The sequence below is a fragment of the Bacillus rossius genome, chromosome 15 (genome assembly GCF_032445375.1).
Source record: "Bacillus rossius redtenbacheri isolate Brsri chromosome 15, Brsri_v3, whole genome shotgun sequence".
Lineage (NCBI taxonomy): Eukaryota > Metazoa > Arthropoda > Insecta > Phasmatodea > Bacillidae > Bacillus > Bacillus rossius.
In genome coordinates this window covers 29,371,081-29,385,068 of record NC_086342.1, presented here as the reverse complement: position 1 = coordinate 29,385,068, position 13,988 = coordinate 29,371,081, and positions in this window count along the sequence as shown.

Below are 13,988 nucleotides of genomic sequence, written 5' to 3'. Positions count from 1 at the left end.
TTTTACCTCCGGGTCAAAATGGGCCTAAGACCAAGTTTGGCGATGTTCATTTTGTTGGAGATTAAATAAAATTTCGTTTTCTATCGAACCATAACATCGTAAATAGTTTAACCATACTAACGTTAAGTCCAGTTACAATATAATGTACCAAGGACGTGGCCAGGAAGGGGCTGGGGGGGGGGGTCCATTTAAAACAAAACCAAAAAAAAATGGTCGTCTGTAAAGTCGGTTTACTGACAATAGTTTAACGTGACGTCATAACAAAACATTGATGAAATGATTGCATACTTTTATGAATAAAATTGAATCATTTTTATTGTTTTATCACTATTTTGTATGGATACAAAGAAGGAGTGAAATAAAATCTACAATTTAATTGGTAAATTTACTTTTATTTGCACTCATTAATTCAAATATGTTTATTACTTTAACTAAGAGATAATATTAACTATAACTTTTATACATGTTTGCTATTTAACTTCTTCCAATCTGTGTTATTCTGTTAAGGATAGGACGATGATAGGAAAAGTAGGAAACGAATGGGAGTGTTTCAAGTTTAATGTGCCTCGAAAAAGTCATATTGATGGTTTTACCAATCGAGTGGAAGAGAGATAGATGCGGTGCAAGCGTACAATGAGCGTAACGGGACACAGCGTAACGGGACACTTTTTCGTGCGTGCAGCCGGCGTTCATCGATTTATTAGACGTTGTCACGTCAAAAATAAACAAGTGAAGACAGAAAGAGAAAATAGTGAATTAGCTGCATAAGGTTAGAGAGAGATAATTGTGGGCAACAATTATTTATTTCCTACCCCTTTTAGCCCGATATGTCTCATATATAGAAGTGGCAGGAATAGAGTTTCCAAATAGTCTTTTTTAATGTCAGTATATTTGTTACTGTAAGCATGTCTTTCATACAAACTTAACATGTACGTCTCAATGTATTTAGTAACATTATTAAATCTGAACCTATGACTTGTGTTAGCATTTAAAACCATTAGCTAAAAACATATACATAAAATAAAATATTCAGTTTACCTTTCGTGTTATGTCGGAGTTTTAAGTCTACTATTTCCTGAGATTTTAATTTAATAATCAATTTTCATTGAACATCCAATTATAAAGAAAACTTCCCATAAAAAATATAATGGTTATATTGGATCCCCTCCACAAAATCCTGGCTATGTCTTTTATAAGAAGTCCCGCATTTGAAAGAAATGTATCATAAATGCCTTCTTGCCGGCCAGACGTATATGGAGGCTGATGGAACACACAGTATCTTTGAACGAGTAGTTTTTTGTCTCCTGTAAAGATTCTCGTTTGTGTCTTAGGCTTGTTTGCTTCAAAGGTACAGCACTTTGACATACCACTCAACACAGAATTAAACCTAACACGCTATCTGGCCTACAACCAGAATACAGAGAGAGAGATAGATAACAGGAGAAGTCCCAAGTACGATAGCGTTTAGCTGCAGTGGTCGTATTTCTTGGTGCTTATGACGTCACGTGATGATACGGAAAAACAGCGATCGCTGCTCTCTTGTTTCAGCGCAGCAATCGCGGCGAAGCTATCGCCAACTCCATTCGAATTCCTTGAACGGTCATGTCGCTATTTTTATCCTATAAGGCGTTTTCCAAGTAAAATGTAGTTGCTGTTCTATCGCGAACTGATCCTTTAAAAATTGTCACAGCACGAGCACATGATCTGCATTGGACCAGAGTTTCGTTTTGACCACACTGCAGTCAGGGTTTTGACCACTATGTAGTCAGGATTTAGACCACAATGTAGTCAGGGTTTCGACCACTATGTAGTCAGGATTTAGACCACAATGTAGTCAGAGTTTCGACCACTATGCAGTCAGGGTTTCGACCACTATGTAGTCAGGATTTAGACCACAATGTAGTCAGAGTTTCGACCACTATGCAGTCAGGGTTTCGACCACTATGTAGTCAGAATTTCGACCACTATGCAGTCAGAGTTTAGACAACTATGTAGTCAGGGTTTAGACCTCTATGTAGTCAAGGTTTTGACCACTAGTAATCAGGGTTTAGACCAATGTATTCAGGTTGTTAACATTAATGATTAATGTAGTCAGGGTTTCGATCACAATACAGTCAGGATTTTGACAACTATCCTGTCAGTTTAGACCCCTATGCAGTCAGGTTTTCGACCACTCTGCAGTCATGGTTTTTACTGCAACATTATCATAGTGTACATACCATTTTGGAGCCACGTACAGTACACGTGATGAGGTTGTGATGACACTTAGGTGTACCATTGTCTGACTGCACTAAAAATGGATAGCAAAACTTAAATAATGGAAGAAATAAGTTTTATTGCATGTGGAAAATCGCTCAATATGTGGACCTCTACGATATCACACAAAACAAAGAAAAATTATTTAAAAAGTAAAAATTAAAACATCGTATTTGAAGGGTTTTTATTAAATGTATTATTGTTTTGAGGTAAGGGAACTTACTTCCCTGAATGTTCGATCCTACTGTCGCAGCTATATTGCAGTCAGGGTTTTACTGAGATATTATGGATTTCCAAATATCATATGGATGTTATTGATGTGTGTTTATCATACTAATAACTGTAGTAAATCTTTTGATCCGTTATAAAACAACGTAAACTGTGTGTCCGAAATTTGTTACAGTATAGCATATTGTTACATTGGCCAAAACATTACAGTAAATTTGTTAAAAACTTTTAAGCATTTAGTTGTGCAATCACTGTTGTGATAATAACTGGTAGTTGCTTGACATTCCTGGGATCTAAAACATTTATTTTAGTTTATTATTGTTATTTTGTTTTAATTTTTCATACACCGTATCCATATGCGTATTTACTCTCTTTGTTTGTGTGTGTGTTTTTTTTTTTGTTTTTTTTTTTTGTATGTGTGTAGGTACAACTTGTTTTAGACAGTTTATTTTGACTAGCAAACCAAAATAAATTACTAAAAACATAATCAGTTTGTAGTATTGTACAATCTGGTTTGAAGTGTCATGTGCCATGGCATGACACGAATTAATCATCATCCTTGCATCCAGTGCCACAGTTTATATTTCTCGGGAAGGTACTGCTTCAAAACTTGTATAGTTTTAACATATCTGAAATGCGGAGAGAAGGGGAGGTTTAGTTCAGTTTTCATACAAATTTTCCATAACACTTGTATAGTATTTTTATAAAAGTTATTTTCTAAAAAAAAAAAAAAAAAAGTTATTTTCGTGGTCAATGTTGACACTACATATATTTACAAATGGGCATGCCGTATCGGACTGGCGTGACAACAGCGCCAGGTTTACGCACAAGAATCTTGGAAGTGTGCGATGTTACGTCTCTAGCGCATCCAGGGTCTCCACAAAGAAAAACATATTTCGTACCAACTTAGGAGAGAAAAAATTACTAGATTTAAAAAAAAGTACTAAATTATAATTTGTTACTGTTTTAACAATTTAGGAAGTTTAAATGAAATTGCAATGCTCTAACTTAAATATCACACCAACCACACATACATTCCATAGTTTTTAAAAATAATTACGCTTAATAATAAAGCATATTGGAATTAGGTACTGTAATATTATTATATTAAAGAAAAAAAGTACTAGATCTGAGCGTAAATGTACTGGACCACTAAAAAACTTATAAAAGTACTAGATCTAGTACGAAAGTACTACCTGTGGACACCCTGGGCGCATCTGCCCCGGGCCTCCGCGCACGGTCGCGCGACTAGAAGCAAGCTCTGCAGTCACTACGCGCGGCGCTCCCTGGTCGTGACCTTGAACCGGGTGGATGTATTGTGGCGCTCGGGTCGCTGGTTCGAGGCCGCGTGGAGGCGACTCCTCGACGTGTTGGTGTCCGTACGACGCCCGGGGCGAACAATCCGAGGACCGCGCCCTCAAAGGGGCGTACGAATTTCCCTCGCAGACGATACACGAACGGGGTCGAAATAAAGTGAAATGACCCTTGAAATAGGTTCTTTTTTCAACACCGCCAGGTAATCTGCATGAATATTAATGGCGGTGGTTTCACACCGCAGGAATTTCCTTGTGGCCGCCAAATTTGCATATTGGCCTAAAATGGCTGATCTTAGTGAGGTTCCTGTCCAAACTGGCATTTAATGATGGAGTTGACAAAAAAAAAGAAGATGAATGTATATTTTCACCAATATCTGCCTTCCACCGAGGTATTAATGAATCCCGAATACGACCGCGTGTGTCTCTGGGATGGTATTTACGTTGTAATCCGGGATATTTTAATTGTGTTCATTGAGCTGATGTGAACCACTGAAGAAAATGGTGAGGCGAGCTGAAATAAGTTTCAAAAGGAAAATAGTTCATTTCAGGCATTGCAGAAACTTCCCAGTTGCATTTTCACGCAAAGGTAAAATGCCTGCACGAATAAATCATGGTCTAAATTAAAATATTGAGAAACAAGTTATATTATCATTTATTGTAACCCCAAACTTACTTTGACAGGAAAAAGAAGACAGCCAAAACGTAAAAATAGTCAAACCGCTAGTAACTTGTATAAATTCAAACAGAGAAGAAAAAATTTTGTATAAAGTAACGAAAAGTCTCTTCAAAAAGCTCAGAAAAATTCCTTAGTAAAAAGTAAATAATACTTACTTGCGGGGACATATCTTTTACATTTGAATAGTTTGAAAAAATATTTTCCAATATAGCATATATTTGGACTTAAATTAAAAAAAAAATCTAGACGGAAGTGCCTTTCTAATCATGAGAAAGGTTTGTATCTGAACTGCGAGGATATTACAGTTGTTGATAACTTACTGAGTACCGTTTCTTTTGTGACGGTTGTTTTGTTCATACACGGAATAGGTCAAGTATTTCAAGCTTCGTGAAACAAACTCTACACTTTCATACAAAAAATCAAGTTTATGTATTTTGTTCGTTGGCTAGGTTACCAATTTTACCTTCTTCTATCCGGTTTGAACTAATACGAATTTTGGAATTTTGGAATCGGTTTCATATCCTTCGGGGTGTTTCGAGTTATTTATTATTTATCTTCCAATAGTAAAGTTACTTTAAATGTACCAAGATATATATTCTAGTCTTTCGCCAAATAAAAACGCGAATTTTGAAGGTTTCTAGGGCATATTTAAGGCATATTTAAGTGGCCATATACGGTAAAAACAAAATTCATAAAATTACATTTACAAATGTTTAGTAATATTACATTTTTGTAATGTAATTTTGACACATATATTTTTATAATTACATATTGCGCTACAGGCTTCGGTAAAAAATACACGAATATGCATCTGTTATTACAATAGATAACAGGTTAAGTTACACATACAACAAGAAACAATTAATCAGTGTCCTGTGTTTGTTTGCCAGTTTACTGTACTAGTACGCACACATACGTCAACATAAAAGTGCAAAATATTTGCCAGCGTAAAACGACAACTACCAAGGAATTTTTAAAAAAAATTTGCAATTAATACTATCCAAACCCAATTTAATTTACATTGGGTTACGAATGTGGTATTCCCATTACTTAATAATTCGTGTGCATGACGGACGCGTAGTTAACACGGTAAACAAATAAAAGGTTGTTGTTTCGATACTCTGTTAATTAATTCAGATTTTTAGAATTGTTTACTTGAACAACAATGTGATAACATTTAACCTCGGTCAAAAGTGCGTATGGTTCATTATGAGCTATAACCTATAAGATAAAATAAGTTGAATATATTTTTGGAAGTAGTGCATATTAAAATGTATATTGGTAATGCACTCAACGATGAACCAAAACGAACTGACAGTTGTGCTAAATATACACATGCATGTGCATGCTAATTCGTTTACTACGGAGTAAAAATACACCAAACATAGCTATGACATAACTACCAAAACTTAGTGATTGTTAGGGACCGGAAAAATTCGTGGGTTGAATGACCTGTAGGATGAACTCTATAGTTATACGTACTCTCGGTCAAATGTCACCCACCCATTGGCTGCTGTCTTGTGAGTCGCCCCAACGTAGCAGCCTATGATTCGATAAAGCGTTGGTTGGGTGTTTCTCATTGGCCCAGAGTCATCCAGGTGAGGCAGCACTGAGGTATAACTATTTGTATTTTAGCCTATCGCGAAATTAATTCGCGAATTTTTCCGGTCTCTAGTGATTGTACTTTTAACTTTTGATGGTATTTTAACTAGAGAAAAAGAGGAAACGTACACCAACATTAAAATGTGTAAAATTACATTAACATCGGTGGAGACTCTACTACCACATACATGATATATTTAGAGTAAAATTACACTTTTTTTACGGTGTAGGCATGGCACGGCGCGCTCACTGAAGGAAGAGGCAAGTGTACGAACAATGATGCAATGCCCAGATTTGGGCGCTGATGTCATGCGGCTTTACGGTGAATGAATCTTGGTCACGAAGCCAAAAAAATAAATAAGTAATTTGCAGCGAGTGTACAGAGACTGTAAGCTGTGCTGTGTTAGATTATTTCTTCTGGTGATGAGATTTTGTTAGATGTGCTGTATCAGATTCTTTCTTCTGGTGATGAGATTTATTTATTTATTTTTTGTTTGCAGTGGCTGCGAATCTCATTTTTATTCAAACTCTTTCAATTAAAAATTTAGTTGAGTTAAATATATTTTAAAAAAACTTCGTGTAATACACATGTAGCCAAGAAAACACAAAAAACAAAAATTACTGTTACGAAGATCCTAGCGATGAGGCTGGCCAGCCAGCCCACAAACCTGAATGTGGGTGGTACGCAATTCATGTAGCGCCCATTCATCCATCACCGCTGCACGCCTAATGTGATTAGCAGCGGCGCCTCACCAACCCCCTTCTCCTTCCCCAGAGCTTTCTCATCGAGCCCGGAGAATTCTCTACGGCTCTCTAGGGTTCGTCACTTTGCCATATTCCCCCCATCTGTGTGAAGGGGGGCGTAACTGGGATGCCAATGTTCTCGGAACTTCGAGTGTTAGGTCAAGGATTCTGATGACGCGACGTTTCGGAGGGCTGCGAGACCTCTCCCAGGGCATTACTTGGCAGGTGTGTAATACCTGTGTGCGCAGTGAAGAGAAGAGTGGTAAGCGATAGAGGACTTCGAGTGTGAAGACTGGTGCATCGTGAACCAAAGTATCCAGGTGTTGTGTGTGCGGCGGACGAGTGAGTGGTGCGAGGCAGTGTGTTGGGAGCAGAGGTGTGCGGTAAAAGACGAGTTCCAGAGGAGAGATTAAATTGCAAACATAAAAAGGTTAATTTTGGACATGACTATTAATGAGTTATAACTTAATAAATATCGCAGGCTTTCACGGCCATTGTCTGCATTTTCTTGGCTTTTGGGTGTAGGCCATGTCAGGTAATTGTCATGCGACGTTTCGGGAGTCATTGCAGCTGAAATCATCAGGTCGAGCATCTCCTGCGCAGACCACACGTAGACTATTGTCCTATAACTGTCCTCCAGGTAGGGCCAGAGGTGGGTCTTGCGCAGCGATGCATTTCCCCCGAGCCGCGCGCCCAGGTCCGCCGGGATGCCACTCGTTGCGTGCAGCTCCGCGGCGAGTATCGGGCCCTTGTAGTCGGTGGCGATCCCGCTCTCGTAGCGATCTTGGAAGTTCAGTCTCTTCGGCATGGTTCTCGGAGCTGAGGGAGAGGTCAGCTCACTCTAGACGCTGGGGCACGAATCCAGTGGCGTAGCCAGGATTTGTGTATGGCGGGTGTTGATAAGCATGCCCCCCCTCCCCCTCCCCCCGTATTAAAGCGGGTGGTCCGGGGGTCCTCCCCCGGGAAAAATTTGGATTTTAAGGTGTAAAATAGTGTTATTTTAGCAGTTTTCGGTTCTTAAATTTAAATATTGTAATGGTAAAAATTTTATTAATTTTAATATGAAATTTGTTTGAGTGATGAATAAGAAATTAATTAAAGATTTGGTGCTAAGGGGGGGGGGGGGTGTTTGAACCCCTAAACCCCCCCCCCCCCCCTTGCCTACGCCCTTGCACTAATCTATCTGGTTAGCTGGGCTGATCGGTCAATGACAGGCTTGCTGGCTCCTGATTGACTGAGGTGGTTAGCCGATGGAAGGGTTCTAGGTTGGGTAGGTTGGCTGGCCTCTTCTGGTGGAACTGCCTTAATTTCCCTCTGGTCTCTAGTTTTTCGAGTTATCCAGCAAAAAGGTGTGCCCATATTTGTAGAACCAACAGTCAGCCATTGCAGAACATTCCATGGAAACCAAATACAGCATCGATTTTGACAGGTCCTCCACAATAGCCTACATCCCAAACTGTCGCCTGAGAACAGTAAGAGAAGCAATGGAGATGATGAAACACCCTAACATCAACAGGGAAGATGGTGAACACAAAACATATTTTATCGAAATCCAAACATTCATACAGTGTTTTATATTACATCTTATACAAGCGTATATAACCATCAAAAATGTCTAGATCATAATCTATTTACCACGCTATATTCTCCCGGAATACTCACCTTTCACCAAAGGCTTCTGGTTGATACTTTAGAAAATTTTCCGCAGTTGGATATCGGCAGACTTTGCAACGAGTCAGTGGGTTTCTTAGGGATATTCTTCAACATCTATGCCTTCTGGTTGTTCTCGGGTATTATATTATTATATTATTCCAAGTCACGTTTAGATAAGATGGGAACCACTTCGGTGCCACAGCAGTAGACCGAAAATGGTTTGGCCGACAGACAGTATTTATTGAGTCTTTTGACCGACAGTCAGTAGATTGAAAGTCATTATGTCAAAAGTAATTTTACCTAAATTTAAATTGACCGACAGTCGTTCAACATATATCCCGACAGTTTATCTCACTGAGCAAATGTCTTAACTCTTGTAAAAGGCAGTTGATCGCGACTACTAGGCCTACAGTCCAATTGCTAAAGTCAGTTAACCTAAGAGACAGATCACCGTAAGCAGTTTTTTTTTTTTAGCATTTCAAACAAATTATTCAGTCTACTGATTGCTTCCCATCACTTCTAATTGTGTGTACACACCGCCTGAAAAAGAAAGTACTTTGATTTAGGCCCCTGCATACTAATCGGGGATGAATAGCAATCTGAACATAACTAAACTTACAAAAAAATATGTTCAACGCACAATACCGATTCAGTGACCTATTTTTCTCGTGGTAAATAACGTATGTTCCTCCTCAAAACCCAGTTCATTTACCACAAGGAGGTCTGATAACGTAATCTGGAAAAACCGCCTAGCAGCGAGCCCAGTTCTGGGCCTGACGTCATTCGTGTTAAATGTCAAACCCTGAAGCGACTGGTGACGTCATTCCCGGCGAGATAACGTTGCGTGTCCAGTTCCGCCTAATCTGCTGGTAGTTTTTTTTTTTCTCCCCCGACCCCAAAAAATTCTCTCCATCCGGTAAAGGTCGCTCGGATGGACGTGTTGGTAAACGTTGGCGCCGGTCTCTTATTTCTCCGCGACTGCCGACACAAGCGACGCCTTTCAAGGCAGCAGGAGGACGGGGAAGTGAAGGCAGGGCAAAGAGCGTGTCTTAATTACAGCTACCCCCGCCCCCTTTTTCCTCGTGTGCTTCTAATTATCCAGCGGCATCTTGTTTCCCTAATGCAACGTACAACACGAGCTGGAAATGGGAGATCTAACCTAATATTTAGGATGTACCTGATTGCTGGTTGATACTAGTTGTCAAAGAAAATTCTCACGACTGAACATGGGTGAATACGTAAGTACACACAGGGCCATCGAGAGAATATAAGGGCTTAGGAACAAAATGTATTTGTAGGGCCCCCCCCCCTCCTCATTATATAATGAACGATTTAACAAACCCCACAATTTATAACAATTTTAACAAAAATATTAAATAAATACTCAGTATCCAATATTAATATAATCATGTGTTAAAATAAATAATTTAGTTATGTAAAACATTTATATTAATTTTAATTAATAATGAAAATTAATAAATATACTAAAGTTAATTCTAATTTATTAATTTTGAATATTTATTAAATAACGTTGCTGTGGCCATAACTTTAAACGTGATCTGTGCGTATCGCGTTACTTGTATGGTTTCTTACGAATTCTATTAACAAAAGGCTTTTAATTATCATCCTATCAGGGTAAAACCTAGCTTTAAAAAAAATCTTGAAACTCAACCAGCCTTCCCCCCCCCCCTGGTTCCTTCCCCCCTCGAGGTCCCTGGGCGCACAAACGTCATAGAAAAACCATAGAAAACCTGTTGTGTTCGTGCTGTCGTCTTTGTGTTGTCCGGATCGCCTATCTTCATATCTGGGATCGTTTGTGCGACGCTGTGTTTTCCGGAGTGTTCTTTTCTGTGTTTGCTGTTCTTATCGCAAATGCCTTGTTGTCGTCAGCCCACTGTGTTCGACTATGTTGTCATTTTTTTTTCTCTGTGGTGTATGAGCATGTAAAATTAATAAGATTTGACATCACCTGTTGACTTGTTCCCCGTGTGTCAATGTGTTCACTTCTTATGTACATACCTGAGGGATTTTACCAGCAATTTCGTATGTCCAATGCGTAGAGACCGGAACAATTCGCGGGTTCAATGACCTTGAGTATAGACTACAATATCCTCTACACACTCCGGCAAATGCCACCTGTACATTGGTCGCTGAATTGTGAGTCGTCTCGACTGGGTGGCCTGTGATTCGACACTTCTACGAGTGAGGGTCTCTAATTGTCCCTCAGTCCTCCAGATCAACAGTGAACCAATGTCACAAGCAGCACTAGGGTATAATTATTTGAATTTTAGCATAACACGAAATGAATTCGCGAATTTTTCAGGTCTCTACCAATGCAATGCGTTATGTTAAATCAATCGTTCCCATCACAATAATTATTCAAAGAACCTGACAGTAGGTAGCGACGGTTGCGGCGGCAACGTAGACCCACCAGACCGACGTAGACTGTACTTCTTATTCCTTTCCTGCGCTAACAAAAATTAAAAAATAAAAAAACGTCAAGTGCTTTTTAGATGAGAATTATGGACACCTTTCTTCCAGCATCCAGGACAGCATCTCAATCATGATGGCGCCAAGAGGCTCTCGACAGTTTATAGGCTAGCCGCTTTCTCCTGGAACTCAAGTAAAATGTTTCAGCTGCACGCTTTCGCGGTTAAAGAACAGGTTGTACCAATTCCATGTCAAGGCGCGAGGAGAAACTCGGAATTACCCTCGCATATTAGATCCAGTCTAATGTTGCCAATTCTACTGCATATTAGTACGTTTTAGGAATTGCACAGCGACATACAGACATAGTTAAGAGTTTTAAAGTGTATTAGAAAATTTATTCAATTTTATTTCTTATATATATTTTTCATAATGTCGTTATTACCGTCACTGTAAATAAAAACCGCACAACAATCAAACAGAGCACATCCATATAAATTCAACTTTCCAAATAACAATTACAAGTGAAACATAAATAATAGTATCACTTTGTGATTTCGTCTTTAATAAGACATTAGATAAATGTTTGTGTACCTATGTACTCGCGTTAGGAGTTATACTTCTTTTCAATTTTTAAAACACTAAACTATTTGAAATTTATTTTAGCAAAAAATAATTATATAAATACTCAGTATTCAATGTTAATATCACGTGTTTAAAATTAATTATTGAATTTTGTAAAACAATTTAGATCAATGTTAATTAATAAATACACTAAAGTTAATTATAAATTATTAATTTTAAATATTTATTAAATAATCAATACTTAATTATTTTATACTACAAATAAATTATACATACGTAACATAAACTCACTTTACACTTGAAAATTTAATAATCCCAATAATTTCTCTAATACTCAAAATAAATGTTTGTTTTTTTAGTTAAATGAAATAGTATTCAATATCAATCACAAAATTTCTAAACGCGACTCAAATGTAGTTACGCACCCGCCGCTAGAATTCGCTACCGAGCAGCTACGTGTAATAATTTGCTTTGCAGAGCGAAATGTTAAACTTTTTTAATGAAACGGCTCAGATAAAAAGCTTATTTTGACCTGATTATCGCCAAGGCATACTACCCAGCGTGTTAAATTTCACTTAACAATTGAAACTGTTGGTTTTTTCGAACATTAGTTCGCAAAATCCATCACGGATGGCAAACTGTGACCAGGGCCGGTGCAAGGTAAATTGGCGCCCTAGGCGAAAAACCTTAAATCCCCCCCCAACCCCCACCACCACTCGCCGGACACTCAAAAAAAAATTCCTTGCCTCAAAATACATCACGTAAGCCTAAGATTTTGTCAAAAATCAAATGTAAGCAGGCTTGTGTGTGTGTTTTTTTTTTTTTTACTTTTTTACTTATTACAAATCATAAACAGGTCACCGTGGACTTAAAATAATTACTTATATCAATATAAACATTCCAAACTGTTACAAAAATCAATTTTCATCTAGTTTCAATAATCGTTAAACATATTATATGAGCTGTTATGTGTCGTGCTGCGCCGCCCCCAGCTACTTGGCGCCCTAGGCGGTTGCCTAGTTCGCCTATACGGTCGCGCCGGCCCTGACTGTGGCTACACATTTCCGCTTCCACGCGACTTCCGTTTCCATTCACGAAAATTTTTACCACGTAAATAAAAAAGACCTGATTTTTTTTTTCGGGCCGACGTCGCGTCGTGTCAAGGAAAGTTTGCTACCATTCGTGGCAGCGACTGACTGGCCTGCCTTGACTCTTGAAAGAGTGCGGGCTTCCTGGATACATCTGGCAACGCTGGGGCGAGTGTCGCCTGCTCGCGGGACAGCAGGCGAGATGCTTCAGTCCGCGGGGCGAGACGGCAGGTGGCTCGCGCCCAGACTTCAGGGGCAGTAGCGGCTCCAGGCTCTTCAGGGCCCTGGCTTGTTTACCTTCATGGACACCTCGCCCGGGCAATTTGAAAAGAAAAATTGGCTGTCTGTAAAGTCGGTTTACGGACGATAGTTTAACGTGACAACGTCATAACAAAAACACTGATGAAATTATTGCATACTTTTTATGAATAAAATTGAATCATTTTTATTTTAATAATAAAAGAATAAATGCTTGAAATTAAACTAGTAATCAGAATTTTAAAATGCAAGAATAATTAAACCTTTATTGCCGAAACTGTTGTTGTAGTAAGCAATGAAAACCACATTAACTTTTCACTTCACTTTATAAACAGTCGAGTGGAAGAGAGATAGATGCCGCGCAAGCGTACAATGAGCGTAACGGGACAAGGCGTAACGGAACAATGTGCGTGACGGGACACTTTTTCGTGCGTGCAGCCGGCGTTCATCGATTTATTAGATGCTGTCACGTCAAAAAAACTGAATCATCACAATTTCTTGGACATAGGTCATTGCAATTTTGCACAGTTTGTCACGGGAAAAAAATTATATCAAGAAAGCGATGGCAATACAATCAGTGCAAAAATTGCAATGATGAAATGTCCAGGAACGTGTATTAAATCAAAATTCCCCATTGCATGAATCATTTGAACGTTGAAAAAGTTAACTATTTTAAATTAAATTTTAAGCTAACCTGGAACTCAAATTTCGACGATGGTTTTTGCTAATTTATCTTATGAATTATTGATATTCTCTCCCGATAAATTAGGTATCTTCGGATCGGTTTCATAAAAGGTTAGAACCAAATTACTGTATAATTGCGTAATTATACGTGGCAATAAACACTTTACAGGGTTTTTTTCTTATACCATATAATGGACTGAATTTTGTATTGACCAGCACTTTAGTTTACGTGCTAATAAAATTTGCATTTTCCTTTTTGTCATTAATGTCCATATTTTAGCGGAACACTAGACCCGGTTTGGGCCGACTTTCGAGTGAGATGAGGCAAATATGTATTAGGTAAATTGATTCTACCATTTGTTAGAGAGCCACGACGTGTATTTTCTCTTTATCTACATGGAATTATAAGACAAAGAAAGAGATTAAATCAAAATATTTTATTCACAAACTCAACATCAAGTCTTAAAAATA